At 48.9% G+C, this 22,729-nt stretch overlaps 1 protein-coding gene across 1 annotated transcript in view; it reads left to right on the forward strand.

Moving 5' to 3' along the window:
* LOC138453804 (zinc finger protein 11-like) overlaps window positions 1–22,729 on the forward strand; it is a 2,054,811-nt gene that overhangs the window by 765,088 nt on the left and 1,266,994 nt on the right. The window lies entirely within an intron of this gene.

The following is a 22,729-nucleotide window of genomic DNA, read 5'->3' on the forward strand; positions in this document are numbered from 1 at the left end:
ACGGTCGCGACCCTCTCCGTTAAGTTGCGAGCGTCTTGGCGGATCAGTTGAATATCGACTTTGAATTCGTCGATCTTGGAGTCTATATGCGTCTTTAGCGAGGCTATAGCATCAAGTATCTGAGAGTGGTTATCGGCCGCCACCTCTTCGCTCGACTGGGCAACTTCAGAGGAGCTGGCCTTGGATTGAGTGGGGGTCTTCGCCCTGGTGGAAACAAAGGAGTCCATGGTGGCGGCTCTGGTCTTGTTCTTGGCGGCCATCTTGGGGCGATGGTTGCGGGTGTTTTAGGCCTCAAAAGTTAGTTCACTTGTGAGATCACTGGTGGGGCCCTTCACCTGGCCAAATATCGGGTCGTGAGCTGTGGTCTGCCCCCGTGTGTGATGGTGTGGTCCGTAGAGGTGGTCTCTAGAAGAGCGGAGCCTCTCTTTTGCTGCTGCCTCTCCCCGCCGGGCCCTGGAATCCGTTGGGGGAGGGGGTACCCCTCGCAGGCACCGCTATGCTGCGCGGGGCGCCATCTTGGATCCAGTAAGAACGGGAGGGGGGGAGAACCGATTCAGGGCCACCGGAGTCTCAGGGGGGTCCAATTTGGTGGGCCCAACAACTATTCAGGTGCAGGGCTGCTTCGCCCAACCGCTCGTTCCTTTTCAGAAGTCGGGGTCGCACGCGAGCCGGAGAAAAAGGATCAGGAAACGGCGTCTCGGCCGGAGCTCGGCGGATCAGCTACCGCTCGCCATCGGCGCCAAGCCACGCCCCCAACATTGAGTCTCTATATATACAAATAAGTAATGTACCGATGGGCATGGGGACAATTAGGAAATGAAGAGTCGGGACCGGGGTGTTTTCCTCTTCAGGTTTTAAATTTAAAATAAATGTGTTGCTGCCCCGTCATGACGTTATCCCTGTACATCTAAGCCTAGTGTTTAATATTTGTTTTTACATTTTAGCGGACTTTGGTCAGGGTGCGACTCCCGCCTTATTGCCTCCAGGTATTGCTCAATGCTGAAACCTGGACTGTGCATGTGTGCCTAAATTACTCAGTACTGACATTTGGACTGCCTTGGGTGAATGCGGCAAGGTCACTGAACTTGGCCCAGTGGATCGTGCCATGCTGAACCAGCCCTGATATTGGGCTTCAGGGGTGGAGACCCTACACCGATCCCCTGAGGGAGATATGACCAGACGTACGTGTTCACTGCCATTTTCACCCGAAAGCACTCCACCATGCAACAATGGGAACCTTTGTCCAACCGGGAGGCAGGAAACGCATGCAGGAAGACTCACTTAATGTTTCTCGAAAGTTCGGGGTCCAGCGTCTGAGAACACATAAAAAGAGCAGGTCTGGAGGTAGGGTGCGTTATTAAGTTGGTTGGGAATGGTTTAATGTCTAGGATGCTTCCCGTTTGTCTTGCAAGCAAACTTGAATACAAATGTTGCCTAATCATAACCAAAAATTAGGCTAAGTCTTTTTGGCGTTCACAGATTGGTGCCACGACTCAGACCTGTCGTTAGAGGGTGAAAGATCTGTACGCTGGAAGATATTCATGCTGGAAGAGCTGCGTGTTTGCTGTTGGTGCACTGGTGCTGTTCGTCTGCGCTGGTCCAGTGTCAGAACTATGTAGTTCGAGCAGCTGGCATTGTCCTGGAGCATCATCACTGCCTTCTCTAGTCGAGTGTTGTGCAGACACTGTAAAGGTTGCTGTTTGTTACTGCTGGGGAGGCCATTGCTGGGATCTTTGCTGCCACACTCAGTCCTGTGGGGCGGTCTGGAGCTAAAGATGAAGCCGAGCGGACCCGGCATTGGTCTGGCTCAAAGTCTCCTGGGCTGTCAGACACTAGGAGATAGCCTTGGGATAAGTTGTGGCCGAGTAGGAAGAGAAAACCCTGATGTCTAGGATTCAGTCGGACGGATGTTCTATCCTGCCCTATGCATCTCGGAAAACTATAATTTAAGTGGACTGGATTGTATGGCTTTCTGGGGACTGGGTTTGTCAACAAGCCTGTCATCACTTAGGTAGTAGTCCAGCCATCCCTGTTTATCTTGTTTTGTTTCTTTGACATTTGTAGACTTTGCCTCCCACCCATGCTATGCATGTGGTGGATGGGATGTATTTATTTTGTCCTGCAATGTGCAGGTTTGCAGGACCTTCATTTAGTCTGTCAAATACTTGTGTACAGATGTGTTATAAACTACTTCTCCAGCATGGGGTCTGGCATGGATTCACATGCTCATGAATATTCCCCGTCGTCAGGCTGGGAATCCTCGGTAAAGAAAAAACCAGTATCAGTTTCGTTTCTGATCTGTCTTTCGTAGTAATAACCAATCACTGGTCTCTGCGTCATACTGACCACAGCCAATGACTGCCCTCTACCTAAGCACCGCCTCTGGCAGCCATCTTCAGATTTTTACCGCACGTTCATGTGTTGGGATTCTCGTGCTATTGCTCTCGAGCGTTAGTGCTATTTTTTCACATTTTTTCTCAAAAATCTTCGTTTTTTCGGTCAAAAGAGCCTCAAGCTCCACCGACTCTCCATCCGATCAACGGGGACCCGTGTCGGATTCGTCTGCGCCCCTCAAGGGTGAAGATCTCGTCGAGCTACGCTTTTGGAGGACTCCAGAAGTTTCTCAGGCCCGGACATGGCCCAGGATAAGGGAAGCTCGACGCCCGGAAAGCTGTTCAGGATCTGCCCTGGATGCCAGCTGCAGAACGTCTTTAAGGAGGACGAAAACTCCTTTTGTCTCTACTGCTTACATGAGGACAAGACGCACGTGGAGAAGGACTGTGCGTTTTGCAGCAATATGTCGGAGCGGACCATGAAGGACCGCCACCAACGTCTCGCCAACTGGCTGGAAGGGAAGAGCCCGTCAGGCGAGAAGAAGAGGAAGAAATCCGAGCGGTCTTCTAAGACCTTTGAGGACGCCCCGGCGATGGGGGTCCAACACAAGGCCAAGCACCGCAAGTCCGTTGGCACCGGGAGCGCCGAACGGTCGGGCCCTACGGGCGCCAGGCAGGGCGCACCCTTCCCGGCACCTTCAGCCACGAGCCAACGCTCTGGGTCAGGTAAGAGGAAGGGCGAGCACCCGGCGAAGCTCCTGGACAGGCCCCGGTCGAGCTCGAAGGCCCCATCGGAGGGGGAGCGAGGCAGTGTCCCCCCCTCAAGGATAAGGCGGTGAGCGCACCTAAGGTGGTGAAGGCCTTAATTCATCCGGCCAAGCCCTCTATCGATACTGTCGCGGCGGCCCTGGCTCAGCCTGTGGAGGCTACACCAGTGGTGGCGACCTCAGGGCTCAGAGTCTCCCTTCCACCTCGGAGGGAGTCCTCTTTTGTGCCCATCGATAGGACCCCCGTGAAACCCCCGGCGGGGAAGAAAAAGGGGGGGCAGGGCGTCGTCGTAGATTCGGCCTCAACCTCAGAGGAAGAGCTGATTGAGGTCTTAAGCCACGGCCTTGGCGTGGAAGAAGACCGGCCCGTCGGGATGAATCCCGACGCAGGTGACAATGACATCATTGAGGGTGCCGACGGGGCTCCTGATCGCCCGTCGGATTCCCCTCTGCCAGTGCCGCAAGACAACTCGGCGGCCATTTTGTTGGCTATACAGTCCTTATGTTCAGAGATAAGGACGAGACTACCGTTGCCGACGGAGGAACCTCTCCCGTCGGGGGATCCTGAACCGGGACCTTCTGGTGCTCCCCCGCCCAAGAAAAGAAGGATTCACCCTCCACCTCCTTTTCAGCCGTCGCGCCCCGTCCAGTCCTCCTCCCCGTCCACCCGAGGGGATGATACGGGGACTGACACGGCAGCGATGGGTACGGACGACGAGGTATACGACGAGGATCTACCGTCGTCACCTCCCACCAGGGTTTCTCCGCCCGACGAGATTGGATCGTTCCACTCCATGATCGCCAGGGCATCCAAGCTTTTCCAACTCTGCCCTGAGGAGAAGAAAAAGGAAGGATTCCTTTATCAACGGCGCGAGGCCAAGAGGAAGACGATCCTCGCGGTGCCTCTCCTGGACGACATTTGGGATGAGGGCCTCGCCCTCCTCAAGAACCCTTCCACGACGCGAGCTAGAAGAGACCGGTACGAGAAGAAGTACCGGGTCCCGGACGCGGCCCCCCTGTGCCGTCGTCTCCGCAGCGGCCAGGAAGAAAGCGGGGGGGGTGCGGCCTCCACATCGACTTCCCCACCGGACCGCGAGGGAAAGAAATTGGACGCTATGGGACGCAGGGTCATCTCGTCTGCAGCGACGACGATTAAAGCGGCCAACGCCTTGGCTATCGTGGCCCGCTACGACAGGGAGCTATGGTACAAACTGGCTCCCCTGCTGGACTTCCTACCGGACGACAAGAGGGCGGATGCCCTGGAAATCCTACAGGAAGGTGAGGTGGCGTGGGACCACGCCATCACTATTGCGACGGACATCGCCGACACTGGGTTTCGCCAGTTGGGCAACGGCGTGTGCCTTAGGCGGCGTGGATGGCTCAAGGCTACGGACTTCCGTCAAGACGTACAGACCAGAGTCCTGGACATGCCGTTCTATGGGAACAACCTGTTTGGGAAAACAGTGGACGATTCCCTTCAGGCCATTAAAGCGGACATTGAGACGGCCCGGGCCCTTGGGGTTCTGCAGCAACGACGGACGCCCTTTCGGAGCAGCGGAGGCAAGGGCGCCTCCAAAGGTTCCGGCGGCGGTTTCTCCACCTACCGTCAAGCGGCCCGCTCGTCGTCTCAGGAGGCCTACACAGGACGAGGCAAGTCTGGCGGACCCCGCCGTCGTCGCCAAGGAGGTCAAGGCGGCAAAGCCTTGTCGAAACAGGATTGAACCGGCCGTGGGGTCGGGCCCCCACCGAAGCACCCCGGTGGGAGGCCGGCTGGCGAGCTTCGTCAGCGTGTGGGAGTCCATCTCCACCGACCGTTGGGTGCTGGACGCCTTAGCCCGGGGCCACGCGCTCGAGTTTCAAAGAAGGTGCCCGCGCGTCCCCCTCGTGGCCAGGAAAGAGCTTCACGTCCCTCAGCTTCTCCTGGAGGTAAAGGCGATGCTCAGGAAGGGCGTCATCGAACTCGTCCCAAAGAGGCTTCGGGGCTCCGGAGTTTACTCGAGATACTTCCTCGTGAAGAAGAAGACGGGAGGATGGCGCCCCATCCTAGACCTGCGACGTCTGAACAAGTTCATCAAGGCGCAGAAGTTCCGGATGGTCACCCTCCAGCACGTCCTGGGGCAGCTGGAGGAAGGAGACTTCCTGTCGTCGTTGGATTTGGAGGATGCCTACTTCCACATTCCCATCCTAAAGGGGCACCGAAAATTCCTCAGGTTTGTGGTCCAAGGGCGTCACTACCAGTTCAAAGCCCTCCCCTTCGGACTACGGTCGGCACCCAGGGTATTTACCAAGTGCCTTGCACCGGTGGCGGCGCAGAGGGGATCCACGTCTACCCCTACCTGGACGACTGGCTCATCCGAGCCAAGACGAGGGAGCTCGCCGTGGAGCACACGGCAAGGACCGTCCAACTTCTCACGGACCTGGGATTCTCCGTGAACGACGCCAAGTCCCACCTGGTACCCGCGCAAAACGCACTGTTTCTGGGAGCGAAGCTCGATACAGTGTCCCTTCTGGCCTCCCTGTCGGAGGAAAGGACCAGGTCCATCCTGGGCAAGGTACAGCGGATGTTGGTTTCCGACGCGGCCAAGGTGAGGTCCATCAAGTCCCTCCTCGGAATGATGTCTTATTGCATCTTCCTCATTCCCATGTGCAGGCTCCGGATGCGCCCGTTGCAGGAGTTCCTGGACGCGCGCTGGATCCAAACAACGGGCGGCTTCGAGGAGAGGATCACACTCGACGAGAGTTTCCGCCGAGCGGTCCGGTGGTGGGGCACCCGCGCGCATCTGACGGCGGGCATGGACTTCCAGACCCCAGACCACCAGGAGACAGTGACCACGGAGGCCTCCCTGGAAGGGTGGGGAGCGCACACCGAAAATCTGCACGCGAGAGGCCTCTGGCTCCCAACGGAGAAGTCCCTCCATATCAACGTCCTGGAGCACCGTGCAGTGTTCTGGGCCCTCAGGTCCTTCCTTCCGTCCCTCAAGGGCAAGGTGGTGAGGATCTTCACCCACAACACCACCACCATGTTTTACATCAGGAAACAGGGCGGAACCAGGTCCCCAGCACTGTCCAAGGAGGCGCAGGACCTGTGGCATTGGGCAGTCGCCCAAAGGATGTTTCTGGTGCCGTTTCATCTGGCAGGGATAAAAAAACACCATCGCCGACTCACTCAGCAGGGAGCTGCGCTCGTTCCACGAGTGGGAACTACGGCAGGATCTAGTGGATCGCCTCTTCCGACGGTGGGGCACACCCCAGATCGACCTGTTCGCGACGGCGACGAACTCCAAGTGCCGGAGGTTCGCCAGCAGGTTTCCCCAGGCGAGGAGCATGGGCGATGCTTTCTCGTTCCCCTGGGAGGGCCTGTTCCTCTACGCGTTCCCTCCTTTGCCACTGCTAATCCGGCTCGTCAACCAGCTCAAGAGGTCACGGTGCAGGATGATCCTCGTCGCACCTGCGTGGCCGAGGCAGATATGGTTCCCGGACCTTCTGGACTTGTCAGCGTCCCCGCCAATCAAGCTGCCGGTGGACGCGGATCTACTCTCCAGGGATGGAGGCGCCATCCTCCACCACAACCCGAAATCGCTGAACTTGCAGGCCTGGCTCCTGCAGCGCTAGAGTTTGGAGGATACGACATACCGGCCGACTGCAGAGAGGTTCTTGCAAAGGCCAGGGCGTCCTCGACTCTTAAATGCTACGGACACAAATGGAAGAGGTTCTCTGTCTGGTGCCACGCACAGAAGATTAACCCTCTACGGATTACGGCTCCCCAGGTACTGCCGTACCTGTTGACGCTGGCCAAAGCTGGACTGGCACACGCGTCCATCAAGATTCATCTTGCTGCGATCTCCCGATACACCAGAACCACGGGCCAGACGTCCCTGTGGTCTCATCGTCTGGTGAAAGAGTTCATGAAGGGACTGTTCAGATCGTTCCCGCCGGTGAAGGCGCCGGCCCCGGCGTGGGAGCTCAACGTGGTGCTGACCAAGCTCATGGGACCTCCGTTCGAGCCTCTGCAATCGGCCCCGTTGAAGTTTCTGTCGTGGAAAACAGCGTTTCTTGTGGCCATCACCTCCGCACGACGGGTGGGAGAGATCCAGGCCCTTTCCTGCAAGGCCCCGTACTTGACTTTTCACGACACAAGGGTAGTGCTCAGGACGCACCCCTCCTTCATGCCCAACGTACCGTCGGACTTCCATCTCAACGAACCCTTGGTGTTGCCTGTGTTCTTCCCGTCGCCTTCTTAGCCGGCTGAGAGGACTTTGCACTCGTTGGATGTGGCTAGAGCGCTGAAGTTCTACGTGGACCGCACGAAGTGTTTTCGGAAGACGTCACAACTCTTTGTGAACTTTGGACCTGTCAATCAGGGGAAGGCTCTCTCGAAGGCTTCCATTTCCAGATGGCTCTCCGGCTGTATCATGTACTGTCATTGGTTGGCAAACCGACCGCTGCCTGGCCGTCCGAGAACACATTCCACCAGAGCGATCGCAGCTACCACAGCGTTCCTTTCTGGTGTGCCCCTGTTGGACATATGGTCGACGCACACCTTCACGAAATTCTACTGCGTCGATCGGGATTCCAGGGAGGAGTCCAGGGTCGGCCAAGCAGTGCTGCGCAACCTGTTCGCCTGAGGTGAGCCTGGTGAGGAGGTAAGATGCTTAATGTTGAGTTTGATGTAATGCTTAATGTTGAGCCTTTGCCACCTCCCGTGGTTGTGCATGTGTGTACTGCTATGTATTCTTTATTCATGAGCATGTGAATCCATGCCAGACCCCATGCTGGAGAAGGAACAAGTTACTTACCTGTAACTGTTGTTCTCCAGCATGGGTCTGGCATGGATTCACATGCGAACCCTCCCGCCTACCCCTCTGCGGCTCTTCACTTGGTCATACTGCCACTTCACGTGCTTCCAAATCTGAAGATGGCTGCCAGAGGCGGTGCTTAGGTAGAGGGCAGTCATTGGCTGTGGTCAGTATGACGCAGAGACCAGTGATTGGTTATTACTACGAAAGACAGATCAGAAACGAAACTGATACTGGTTTTTTCTTTACCGAGGATTCCCAGCCTGACGACGGGGAATATTCATGAGCATGTGAATCCATGCCAGACCCATGCTGGAGAACAACAGTTACAGGTAAGTAACTTGTTCCTTATCACATGTCATCACATGACATTTTCTTCCTGTTTTGGTTCCTTTTTGTTTTTGGTCTTTTTTTCTGTGCTCTATTATATATTATCACCATTTCTTAATTTTTAGCAATCAATTACTGTAAAGCACTTAGGTGTAAACGCTGTAGAAATAAATAATCAACAACAATGCATTGGTCACCGGACCGGTGAGCTGCGTCCTCTCAAACACACTACATGCACAATATGAAAAGGTAGGAGTCATGCATAGCCGCTCAGTGGAGCTCAGGGTTTTCAATTAGATGATTGGGCAAAAGGGAGATCTGTTCAGGTGCTATGTGAACATGGGTAGAAATCCTGGGTTGGAAAACAATAGTTCTTTCCTCAATGCAGTGGTCCTCAATTAGCACGCCAAGAGGAGGGGGGTGGCAGACGTCCGCCCTGCCAATCAGGGAGAGCCAGGGGTCTTCCAGCCAATCACGGAGCTCGAAAAAGAGGCTTTACCTCATGATCAATCCTGCATTCCGAGTCCCCTGAGCTGCAGGAGGCCACTACTTACCCCTCTGGTAATGAGGCAAGTGCTTCCGCGTCCGAACCTTCACCATCAATTTGTACCTCTCCTGCCCCCCAAAGCCTGCCCCACTTACCTTAACCTGCCTGGTCCCTTGCCGATGCCTGGAACACAGTATTCCGGCACTTCCCAGCTGCTCCAATGGCCTCCATGGAAAGGAAGAAAGGACTACGTGCAGTTCTCTTCTCCTTTGACCATGGCAGCCTTTTTGGTTTGTATTTTTTTAAGTTTCAAAACAGCAATTGTGCCTATTCTCAACTTTTATTAGCAATAAACATCTCTGGGTGGTGTGCTTTAATGGGTCTAGTAATGCCCGCGGCCCACTTTAAGGAACTGCCCATCGTGGTTGATTTCTTAAATAGATCTGGCAACATAATCCAAATGGTGATTTAGTTAGGCTGGTCTGGTAACAAACCCTGCAGGTTTCAGGTATAGGTCTGAATTTGATCTGAAAGCATTTAGGTCCTGGTAAGAGTAGGCATCCCTAGGAAGCCTGTCTTTTCCCTCTGTTTCTGTTCTAGATAGGGAAACTAAAACTGGAAATAACAGGGTGTGGTGAGATAGTAACACCTGATTTAAATAGGGAAAGACAGATACTTTCGGGCTGAGTGCCCCATAGCCATTTCAGGACCACTCAGCTAAGTCTCTGGTAAATTCCCACCTCCCTTCTCAGCACCACGAAGGAGTTGAGTCAAAGAGTGAGTGATGAAGGATCATGTGAGCGTGGGGCAACTGAGAATAAAACTAGGTACTGAAAATGGGGAAATGGCAGTCAAGACCATCTGAAGAACCTCCAAACACTATATGTTCACCCACATTAACAGCACTACTTGTGACTTCTTAGACTCATTATATCTGACACAACTTCACATGCGCACCCAAATTCCCTAGAGGGAACATTTAATTTAGATTAATTGGTAGCGCTCGGCCTTAGAAGAACAAAAGCGCAACCCACTGGGGGGTGGGGGGCACTTGCAACTTGGTTAGAAGAAGTGACGGCTATGCACAATCACTGCAAGATTAGGGGACTGAGAGAAGTCAACAACAGATTGGGAGCACAGATAAAATTTAGATGGGCCAGAGGTTCATCAGAGAATCAACGCACCTGTTGTGAAGGCATCATGAAGTAGACACAGACAACAGATTCAAAGTTGGTACTCAAGATCGTTATTAACTTAAAAGGCAGGATGTAGTAAGGCCTAACTTGCGCTATGCTAAGGTGGGATTTCCGTACCTGAAAGAAAAATAAGGATAGGTCTGTGTCATGAAGTCCAAATCCAAAACCTATACTTGCCCTCAGAACTACCTGCATACAATGTGTAGAGATGTCAGCATCACAATGAATAGTATTCAAAATACAATTCAGAGCTTCTTTCAGCTCTTGCCTTGTAATCAGCTTCCCCTTCTGTAACGGTTTTAGGTTTTGGAGATTTAGTTAGTCGGGTTTGAGGTTGCACGGGTTTTAATAGAGAGACCTGGAAGACCGGATGTATCTTCATGTGCGGGGGCAAGTCCAACTTGACCGCTACTGGGTTTACTATGGTAGTGATGGAATAGGGACCAAGGTATCTTGGGTTGAATGTGCATGGCCCTTTTAGAGGTAGATATTTGGTGGATAACCAGACTTGATCCCCTACTTGATATTGAGGGGCTTCCTTCCGATGTTGATCTGCTCCTTTCTTGTATTGTTCTTTAGCCCTTTGAAGGTGAGAAACAGCTTCCTTAAAGGCTTGGGTGATTGTAGAATGCAGGTAGTCTACTGCTGGTGTTTCAAGATCTTGGAGGGGATCCAACTCCGAGGTTCGAGGCCGACTGCCGTACAAAAGAAAAAACGGGGTTTTCCCAGTTCCCGAATGGACAGAGTTATTGTAGGCATATTCGGCTATCCAAAGGATGTCTTTCCAAGTTTTTTCAGTTTGTTGCAGCATGCAGCGTAAATACTGTTCCAGAGTTTGATTGGTCCTCTCGGTTTGTCCGTCGGTCTGAGGGTGGTGACTGGTCGATAGTCTCACATCAATTTGAGCCGACCGACAGCAACTTCGCCAAAAATGAGAAATAAATTGACTACCTCGATCCGAAATTAGAACCGAAGGAAAACCGTGCAGTCGGACGATGTTTTCGAGAAATTCTCGGGCCAGAGTTGCTGCTGTTGGCAAGCCTTTGAGCGGAATGAAATGCGCCATCTTGGAGAATAAGTCCACGATTACTAGAATCGTATTGTATCCGGAGCATGGAGGTAGATCGGTGATGAAGTCCATAGAAAGCGTATGCCAAGGGCGAGGTGGGATGTCAATAGGGCGTAAAAGGCCTGCTGGTCTTTCCTTTTGACTTTTGTTTTGGGCGCATAATCCACAGGACATTATAAAGTCTCTGATATCTTTTTTCCAAGACGCCCACCAGAAGTAGCGCTTGATCTTTTCTGAGGTCTTGGCCATACCGGGATGTCCTTCCATTAAAGAATCGTGATAACAAGAGATTACTTTTTTCTGTAAATCTGTGCTGGGTAGGTATAATCGTTCTTGGAAATACAATAAGTTGTCCTTTACTGCAAAGTCCTTTCCCTGCAGATGCCAATTCTGTATGTCTGCTGGAGTTACAAGTTGCCTGGCTTTATCCTTAACTTCCTCTATGGATTCTGTGGCGATTACACCCAGAATTCTTTGTTCGGGAATGATTGATACAGGTTTAGGGTTGATCAAGTGTTCTTCCACTCCCATCCGAGAAAGGGCATCAGCTTTACCGTTCTTTGTACCAGGTCGATAGGTAATTATGAAGTCAAACTCGGCAAAGAATAATGCCCAACGGAGTTGTTTAGAGGATTGGGCTTTTGCGGTTTTCAAATATTGCAGGTTTCGGTGATCCGTAATCACAGTAACGGTGTGTCGGGCCCCCAGCAGATAATGCCGCCAAGCCTTAAAGGCAGACTTGATAGCCAGAAGTTCCTTGTCAGTAATGGTGTAATTGATTTCAGGAGGCGAGAATTTGCGGGACCAAAATGGCACGGGATGCAACTGATTGGTTACCGGGTCCTTTTGTGATAGAACTGCCCCCATGGCAAGGCTTGAAGCATCAGTTTCCACGATGTAGGGGAGTGCGGGGCGAGGGTGTTTTAAGATTGGTGCAGAGATAAATTTAGTCTTCAAATCCTGGAAAGCTTGTTCCGCCTCGGTAGACCATTCAAAACGTTTGTTTTTCTTTAACAAGGCAGTGATGGGCTGGACTATTCGATAGAATTCGGGGATAAACCTGCGGTAAAAGTTAGCGAAGCCTAACATGCTTTGCACACCTTTTACGGAGGATGGTGATGGCCATTTGAGAACTGCATCGACCTTCTTTGAATCCATACGTACTCCGCCAGGTGATAATATGAATCTCAAGAATTCAACTTCAGTCACGTTGAAAACACATTTTTCCAACTTAGCGAAAAGTTTGTGTTGACGCAATCTTTCGAGGACCATTTTCACGTGTTTCCGATGTTCAGATTCCGATGAAGAATAAACGAGGATGTCGTCAATGTAAACAACAACACACACATCTATGAGCTCTCTGAGGACATTGTTCATAAAATATTGAAAGGCGGCCGGGGCATTGCAAAGTCCGAAGGGCATGACCTGATATTCAAATAGCCCATACTTGGTGCGGAAGGCCGTCTTCCATTCATCGCCCTCTTTTACTCGTACCAAGTGGTAAGCTCCTCTAAGATCCAGCTTTGTATATATGCATGCTTTTCTGACTTGGTTCAGGAGTTCAGGGATCAAAGGTAACGGATATCTATTCTTAACGGTGATCTGGTTCAGGGAGCGATAATCTATACAAGTTCTAAGGTCTCCTTCCTTTTTTGGAACGAAGAACAAAGCCGAAGAAGCAGGGGACTTGGAAGGACGAATAAACCCATTTGCCAGGTATTGATCCAGGTATTGTCAAAGGTGAAGGTTCTCAGGCTCGGTGAGGGCATAAATTCTACTACAAGGAGGAGTAGATCCAGGTATCAGGTCTATCTGGCAGTCATAAGACCTATGAGGAGGTAGAGAGTTAGCCTGATCCTTCCGGAAAACATCTTGGTATTCTAGGTATTCGGGAGGTAACTGGGGAGTCTCTGAAGAAATTGCTGCCAGTGCAACACCAGGTGGAGGGTGACAAGTAGAGACACATTCTGGAAACTGGACCGTTCTTGCTCGCCAATCGATCAGGGGATTGTGTTTCTCTAACCAAGGTATTCCTAGGATAATCTGAAACTGAGGGGCCTTGATCACATCGAACACGATCTTCTCATGGTGTCCATCTTGACTTACTAGCGTCACCTCTTGAGTGGTATGCGTTACTGGCCCGGAGGCTATCTCCGTACCATCCACCGTAGTAATGATGTCCTTTACAGCCTTGGGACAAAGAGTTAGATTCATCCTCAAAACCATTTCATGATCCACATAATTGCCGATGGCACCGCTGTCGACGTAAGCTTCAATTGCATGTAATCGATCCGGATTATCAGGGCTAATGAGGACCATAGGTATCACGAAATGCGAGGTCACGGAACTGGTTTTCACGCTCGGCAAGAGGACCTCTATTCTTGTCGGGCGAGGTTGTTTCCCTGCTCAGAGTTTGTAACTTTGGTAACTGCAGCTCCTACTGCCTTCTTGGCAGGTTTCACCGGACAGTCTCGAAGAAAGTGCCCTGAGTTTCCGCAATAGATGCATAATTGCAACTGTTTTGTCCTTTCCCGCTCCTTTTGTGTTAGAGGACCTTTCAGACCCCCTATTTGCATGGGTTCCCCGGAGTCTACTCCTTTGGAAGGAGTCGGCGGTTTGGAAAATACTCGAGCATCAAACTTGGAACGATCGGCCTTCCTGTTCTGCAGTCTGTGATCTATTTGAACGACTAAGTCTATATAGTCCGAACAATCTTGTGGGGGATTCACTACTTGGGCTAACACATCTTTGAGCTCTCCACGTAGACCTCTATAAAACAGCGTAATCCTTTTGTCCTCAGGCCATTGAGTTTCCACTATCAGTCTGTTGAAAGACGCAATATAAGCCAAAAGGTCTTGATTACCTTGTCGCAACGAAAGAAGCTCATTGTCCAAGGCCTGCTCCTGTGAATGTCTTGCGAACAGTTTTTCCATACTGTGCTGAAAAGCTTGAAAATCATGGAGGACCGGATCATCTTGATTTACTAGAGGGATCGACCAGTCTGCCGCATTGCCACTAAGGTACGAAAGCTACTTTAGCTTGATCAGTTGCAAAGGCTGCTGGCCGGCATAAGAAATGCAACCGGCACTGATTGATAAATACTGCAAACCTCTTTGGGTCACCAGAAAATCGTTCGGGCGGAGCCAGAGGTACATTCCCAGGTAGGTTGATCTGCACTGGATTCATAGAGGATGTAGAAGGAAGATTTCCCCCAGATGCGGGTAACGGGGTCTATCCGGCTTGTGACTGTAGCAATTGTCTAGCGAGATCATCTGTTCGCTCCTTGGAAATAATCAGTTCCCTTCTTAGAGCGTTTGTTTCCTGACGGGCTGCATGCACTTCTGCCCTTAGTTCCCCAAGTAACTGGGCTAGCTGGTCGGTATCCGAGGTTTCCATAGCGCCTGGACGGGAGTTTTGTGGTAGGCTTTGCGTTCTGTAACGCTCACCTGATTCCCGTAGAGGCGCCGGTCTTGACTGGGCGTATACCGTATCTTCAAAGGTGATGTGTAACACACGGCTGGCTCTTTGGGCTGGACCTCTGTGCACTGTATGTCTGACTCGAAGGGTAAGATGTCTGCAGATAGAAAATATGGGATTAAGGAACTGGGTTATTGAAAGTCTCTTCTTCCCTTTCTCTTCTCCTGTAGAACCCCAAAGGTTAACGCTCTCACCTTAGGTAAGTGAACGCCGTGCTCTCCATCTGCCTCGGGGCAGGGTGCTGTAACCAGTTTCTTCACTGGATAAGGGGAGCAGGCCTCTTGACTTCAGAGGACTGCTGTCCGTCGTTTACTGCACGAACGGTAAGTTTCGAGTAATTCTAATGTCTTTAAAGTCTTTAGTAATGATGTTTCTTGTTTTGCAGGGTTCCGGCGATGGCGGATGACGGGCTGAAGTGAGTTGAAGATGGAGCCCGTGTGATGAATAGAAGCGCCTGGAAGCACGTAAGTAAGCGCTTGTTGTCTGCTTCACGATGCGCTCTAACTGTCTTTTTATTTTGCAGGTACAAGTTCGGAGCGGCTGCAGGGTGCCGGAATACCCACTGGGTTAGATGTGGAAAGGAGTAATGGCACGTGAGCATTAAAGTTCCCCAATGTCTTTAAACGCACCTTGTTTTGTCTTTCAGATGCGGGATGCAGCGCCGAAGGCCTCCGGAGCGTGCAAAGAGTTGGTAAGCTTTTGTCTTTCAGATGCCGGAATGCAGTGTGAAGACCTCCGGAGCGCACGAAGAGTAGGTAAGCCTTTGTCTTTCAGATGCCGGAATGCAGCACGAGGCGTTGGTGACAGCCGATGGACCAGGTAAGTGAAGAGCTGTCACTGAAGATCGTAATGCTAACCTGTTCTTTCTTGTCTTTATAGGTGTTGCTGAAGACTGGATTCAGGATGGTAAGCCTTTTTCCTTAGGCCCAGGATCAGATGCAGAAGACACGATGAGCGTTCTGCTGCAGAGGATGCAGAATAACGCAAAGCAAGATTCATCCATCGGGTGTGGTTTAAAGAGCCTCCTGTAGTGCTTAGGTGTCTCCTTCCACAGCCACGCCTAGGTAAGAAAAGAGTTCCTGCTTTCCAGAAGAGTTCCAGTGTTCTGAATCTAGGGAGTGGCTCCTGCCCCACCCAACAGGAAAAGTAGTTCCAAACAGAAGAGGATCAGAGGCTCAACTGGCAGGCAAGTAAGCAGCATGGTCTGCTGCAGGTAAGTCCACCCAAGCATTATGAGCCCGACGCTTCCAGCGCTGGGACTGGGCATATTTATGAGCCTGGTGCCACTGGCGCCAGGACTGGGTCCAAAAGGTCCCAATTGGGACTGGTTGGCATTCGGAACATGGGTTATGGATCTGCTTCCAAGGGAGTTGGGAAAACCCTGACCTTTTGGAAGCAGAGATCATGACACCTTCCACAAGTTCAAAAAAGTTAACAAGATCTCAGGGTTCCTTCCCCAAGAGTTCAAATCTTCCAGCTTTTCAAAATAAAATAATTCCTTGGGGGCACTTCTCAGCTCCTTGATATTAGTACCTTTCACCAGTTCACATAGGCAGTTGTTTCTGGACTTCATAATCACATACTAGGTGATTGCAAAACACAAGCTTCTTTATGTATACTTTCATTGGCTTTTCCATAGAGGAGGCTACTCAGTTGAGGTGAAGTTGTCGGACCACAAGGTCCATCCATTACACGTCACTCAACCGATACCATTTATTGACTGCTTTTCATCCACAATTGGCCACTGCATTCATTTGACAATGATGTTTAATTGATTTCCCAGTGTTATGCTCTTTTGTCACTGTATCATGGCTTGCTTGTCCACCATGCACTTTTGTTACACTTTTCTGTATTCCTCTGGCTCTTGCCAATACAAGTTTCCCCGCAACTTGCAGTTGTTTGAACCATTTTAGCTTTGGACAGTATTTGTTTTCTCATTTCATATCTTTCTTGTTATTCTCTTGGCTTTGCCAACACTTGTATCTCAGACTATACATTCTATGGTATATGCTTCCTGTACCACTTTTCTCTCGTTCCATTCACAAGTGCACAAAACTTGCTTTTAGCCTGTGTGGCATTCAAAAGTGCTTATAATGTCTTTCAGTTTGTTCGGTATTCAAAAGTACTTTTTTCAACTTCCCGTAGCGCACCGGTATGAGTGTTTCCCTTGTTTCCACTCAACGGTTGTACACAGCAGCTCCCTTCTGTTGGTTGCCCTTAGCAATGGGATTCTGCACGCTCCTCCTTCCGCTCTTCGGCTTCCCTCCGAGCTGTGGCTTTCCTTTGCGGCAGCCACAGAGAGCATCGCTCGCACTACTGGTTTCCCGCAGTGGCTGGGATTATTTGGCATACCGCAGCTCCTGCTGCGTGTACCCTTTGGGGAGGGTAGCAGGACTTCCAGACCCTCTTGTGGCCTACCTCATCCCTGGTGTGTGTCTCTCTCCTGTTCGACACGGCTCCCGGCTCCTATGTCTCCAGCTCCCTTCTCTCCAGCCCGTTCCTCTTTGCCGTGTACAGAGAGCATTTGTTTATTCACTGAGAGTGTTAAGTGACCTGAGGTGTGGGTCATTAAGTCCAATTGCCGGACTATCGCGAAACCCATCAGGGTGACGTGCCTGGTTGTTCACCTGTATACCTCCATAGCCCTCTTCTTCGTCTCATTACCAAAGTGGCGTTTGGGGATGTTTGAATTAATAAAGGAAGTGTGTATAACTATGTGTTGTCTCCTCCTCGTCTTGGTACCTAACTGATGTGTGTCAGTATTAACAATATAAGGCTGATGGGTGTTGGTCTCAACCAAATGAGGATGTGCCTTCCTAGTTGGTCTCTTGCTTGTCCCAGTGTTGCGGTGGTGTTTCAGGGGGACAGTTTGGAGGGAAGAAAAGGGAAAGGGCTGACAGTAGCCTACAAAGCCTTTAGGGATAGAAGGTTAATTCTGAAAAGCAAATGGGGGATACCATGTCTCATCTCAGGACGTCCTTTCCGATGTTCCCTCTAAACTGTGCGCATGTGCGCTTGCACAGCGCACTTCTGGGTCCCGCTCAGAAGATTTTCAACAGCACACAGACAATACCCACCTTTTCAAAAAGATTTAATAAGGCACAAGCCACAGCAATTATCTAAAATGTTCTTTTCTCTTAAAATAAGCAACTAGTCTTGATAGTCTGCTCATTTGTATTACACTACTATACAAGGGTGACCGTAAACACCTAAAATCCCTAACAGCAAAATACACACACAAGAGGTTAAAAACTAATATGAAAAACTGGCTCCATGAACAGAAGAATCTAACCAAGATATGCCTGCACACATTAAACAAATAATGTTCCCTCCCCACCCATGACTCCTAAACTTGACTCTACCACACTTTTACCTTATGACTCTAACTTCGTCCCCACAACATAATAAGATACTACTGGACAACCTTGACTCTTCCTCTCTTGGCGATGCGAACGGTTAGTAAACGTGTACATACATCCCCTTATTTTATGTTTGTTGTAATCTGAATAACGTTCACGCGCCAGAATTTCTGTTACTCATTGTGGCTTACCAAAAGCGTCACCCACACTAAAAAAACGAACTACCAGCTCAAATATTGGATATTGACTGTAAGTAAGCAGGCTAATTGGATGTGTAACCTTATCTCATAATTCCTGTTCTTTGTACATATGTCACGCAAGTGCTTTGAAGCGGCCCCCTTGCAAGTTAACGCATTATAAAACTCAAATATACATTTTCCTTCTAAGTATTTTGAGAAGACAAATTGGATGCGTAGTGTCTCCTACTTTAGCATTACTAACATTACCCTATAAGTGGAGAGCAACATTGTGATATCATTTACTTAATTTACAAGGGATAATGGGTATGGACAATGCCTGGGATTACTCGTCCATAGTATCATGGTACCGAATATTGAGACAGGACAATGCTTTTAACACAATCTTCATTGTTTCCAAGTGTTCAGAGTTCCTTCACACATTATACTATACATTATAGCTTCACACATTATACTGTATAAAAATGGTTTCACTGAGCACTTGTGTAATCCTACACAATGATATAAGGGTGGGGTATGTTGCAAACAATCTTGTATGCAATGCAGAAGAATTGTATACATGCAGAGTCATGACATTCTTAAAATGCACATAATATGTTGAGGCATTAAATATGCCTTGCTTGCACAGTATTGTGGATCTGCAAATATCCCAGTGAGTGTTTACTGCTACAATCCCTCACTTTTTACAGTGCTCTATCAACTAGTATTGGAGGCTAGTACAGGGGCTGGGGAAGGGTATGGGTGGAAGTGCACAGGTCATCACTCCTTGCGTGTGATGAACAATGCAGCAAATTTCAAAAAGCAAGGTAGACGCTTCGGCACTACACTGAAGGAAATGTGTTGCTTGTTTGCTAAATTATAGGACATTCTAGTACCCGTTTAGACAACAGCACCTCCTTTTTCCATCTATACTCAGCTGCTGAGGGCTTTTCAATATAACCATGTGTTCTGTGTGTATCGTCTTATTTAACTGATGACAAAGAATTACGGAAGAGGGATCCATAGTTACAGAAGGTGGCACTCAATCAGTTGTATCTCTGATGAATTGATGCTATTAACTTAAAAGGCATATTGTCTTCAGGGCTCCTTAAGAAAACTCAGTAAGGCTCTTGTTTAATTAGATCTAGGCTGTGATACGGAGGGTGGGGGGGAAATATAGACTTTAATATGTGCCCTGTCAATTCTCTTCCTATGTCGGTGGGACAAGCATGGCCCTAATCAGATGTTGCTCCCTACCTGGAGTCAAATGATCTTTCAGGGAGTAAAAAAATAATTAGCTTTGCCAGTAAGGATACTTTCTGCTTATTAAAAGACGTTATTTCCCTTAAAATTCCTCTTGGGATCGGATATTAATATTGTTAGAGTTCCTTTCTATGCCACTGCTCTTCTGGTCACCAATCCACAAAAGTATCAGTGGAGCTTTGTGGGTTGAAGCAATGATATGTTCATTGTTTCTCATTTTTGTTAGGCACGTTTTCATTTTTTTAGGGAGTAATGATAGATGGTGCATTTATCTCTTGGCTGTAAAACTGGTGTTATCACTACCCACAGGAGAACGTAATGTGGATAGTAAGCAGAGGCGGGAATCTTTGATCATCATATTCTGAGGGGCACTTATTCTGATGCAATTATCACCCTTACACCAATTATTAGAAGCATGTTCTCCTGGCCCTAGAATTACTTCATTAAAGTGGAACTTGAACTCCTATCAGCATGTTTTTTGACACATTGCTTTTAATTGTCATTAATCCATCGGCAAATGTTGTATTCTGTCTGAATTTGACATGCACATCAGTTATGACAAGAGAAATGTGTGTTTTGTAGTACACATGAGTGATCTTCCAGTGGCATAAAACATACATTTTTCTCTGCACGTTTGCAAGGTACTGTGGCAGATGTTGAAGTCTTGGACTGGTTGATGAGTTTTCTGTATAATCATATATAACATATTTTATTTTAGCCTATTTGTTTGTAAAAAGTGTTGTAAGATTTGTAAAGAATTGCAGTGCCTGGGAAGAGGATATTCCTTTCCAAACTCTGCTGTGACAGTAGTTTGCTAAATACGTATGCTCACAAAGTGGCTGCCTCATTAGTCAGTTGCGCACATGGAAAATAATATGCACACAACAGCCAACCCGTTCCGCACATTGAGAAAAATTATTAAAGTGATCATTGAGATAGTGGATTTGATAGTCATAGGTTTGTGAGGAGTGAGTTTAGGGTGCCCTGTAGCCAGCAAGGATGGTTAGAGTGATAGTCAGTGAGGATCAGAAAGAATTTCATTTTCACTCTGGCTATGCACAGACAGCGTATGAATGGAATGACCCATGGCTGAGTATGCTGGGAATTTGGTATTTTGGTATTTTGGCAGTGGGATGTGAGAAGAGAATGGGTCACATAGTAAGGATTGGAAGCTGGAGAAGGCAGTGTTAATGTAGAGGCATCAGGTGTGAAGGAGGAGAGTCCAACTTCTAGATCTGAGGGAAATGGAGGAATGGCAGAAGGTTAACATTTCCTTGTAGTAATAGGGTAGCAATATGTGATGCAAGGAGCGAAGAGCGGTCAATGGGTGGAAAAGAGATGTTGGTGGAAACAATGGAATGATCAGATAGGGATGCTTTGACAGTAGTATTAGTGGCTGAGAGAGAGGTTGAGATGAATGAGATCCAAAGGATTACCAATGTCGGTAGGTGAGTTATGGATAGAGCGGAGAGTGTGATCACTGAGAAAAGACTGAAGTTCAGATTTCTGAGAAGTGGTTTGAGAGGGAAGGTTAAAGGTACCCAAGAGAATGAAGTGATTAGTGGAAAGAGAATGAAGGAGTTGCACAAGTTCATCAAAGAATGGTCTAGTGGGACCAGGAGGGCGATGGGTGGAGATGATATGAACCGAGTGAGGTGGGGCAAAAGTAGTGATGGTGAAATAAAAACAAGGTAGGAGAGATGTGGCTTGGGAGATTTGTGAGGCACTGAGGCAGGAAGAGAAGGTGTCGGACGAGGAGAGTGAATGTTGGATAGTTTGGAGTTGTGTAGGGCCTTCGGAATGGCAGTGTTTGATGGAGAAATCCAGGTTTCAGTGATAGCAAACACGTCTAGGAGAGGAGAGCTGGCGTGAAAGTAGTCAATGATGAAGGACATTTTGTTGGAAACAGACTGAGCATTCCAGAGTGCAATGTTCAGTTGATGCAGTAAGGAAGAGTAGAGAAGTTGAGTCTCAAAGGAAGAGAGGCCATGTGGATAGTTGTTAGGGGAGGTATGGTTAGCGTGTCTGTTTTGTTTGTTTGGAAGTAGGAGGTAAGAGAGAGAGAGAAAGAGTACTGTCAGTTTCGAGATGTCAATTTTATGATGGGTATAGGAAAGGAGGAAATTGTAGCGTGATTGGAGAAAGCATAGGAAGAGCCGCAATAGAGAACAGTGAATACATAGTAGGCAAGTACTCACAGTGGCAGCCGGGGAGAAGGCAAAGGCTCATAGGGGAAGAGGCAGAGCGGCAGGTCAATGATCAGAAGTGATGACACATGTTCTTGTCATATGATCACCTAGTCCATCAGTGGTTGATCTCTCTGATTTTGTCCTTGGTGTTGCTGGGATGAGGCGTTTTCTTCCTGATTGGTGTTCCCAGTTATTGACTTGGGATGTTGAAATATCAGATGGCTCAATAAATATAGTGGTGGCATTTGTGCCGAGAGTAACTGTTGTTTCGATGTATTCTGTACCAGCCATTTACTTTGGTGTTGGGCTGGGGTCTCCATCGCTTGTTTGGTTACGTAGTAAGAAGTGGACCATGATCATTAATACAGAGCCCTCTAGGTCCGCTCATCACAGTTGGAACCTTGACATGTACCCATCCTTTGTCCTCTACGAGACAAACTAAAAATCACATGCTTTAAGAACTGAATGAACCTATGAAAGTTTAGATGCAATGTTTAATGAAATTGACAAGCATTTAGATTGCAGAATAGAGAAGCATTGAAGGCCGTAAATTGATGGCCCTATTCCTTCAAAACATCAACTCCTGTAACAATGGAAAAAGGAGAAAACTTGCATTCCAATTATTATGATAGTAGCCCTAGAAGTGCAAAAGGGTACGGTCTGTGAAAATGCACAGCCCCTTTCAATGAAAAATAAATAAAGTATCAATCATTTGGGATGGGGAAAACAATTAAATGAAGAGGCGGACCAGGGGTTATCATTTTCAGGTTATAAGTAAAACAAGTGTTTTGCTGCCGTATCAGGACTATATCCCTGTACCCATAATCTTAGTGTTTTTTATTTCCGTTTAATTCTAAGCAGACTTTGGTTACAGTGCCTCTCTGCCCCTATTGGCAGGTATTGCTGGATGCTATAATCTGGACGGTCAATGTGCATCTATATTGCTTGGCATGGAAATTTGGCCTTCCACGGGTGACTGGGGCAAGGTCTCTGAAGTTGAGCCAGTGGATTGTGCCGATCTGAACCCACCCAGACAATGGACTTCACATTACCGCTGGAAAGTGTCATGGCAGTGGAGACCCTACACCGCTCACCTGAGAAGGATGTGACCGGAAGTACATGTGAGCTACAATCTTTACCTGGCTCCACACCACGTGACCTGTAATAGACCTAGATATTGAGGATGAACTTGTCCCCTATTAACAGTGGGAACTTTTGTTCAAACGGGTGGTGGGAATAGCGTGCTGGAAGACCAATTTAGCGTCTCTCAAATTTTTTGTGTCAAGC

This window comes from Ambystoma mexicanum, chromosome 4p (assembly GCF_040938575.1).
Source record: "Ambystoma mexicanum isolate Mex_15411 chromosome 4p, UKY_AmexF1_1, whole genome shotgun sequence".
Taxonomy (NCBI): Eukaryota; Metazoa; Chordata; class Amphibia; order Caudata; family Ambystomatidae; genus Ambystoma; species Ambystoma mexicanum.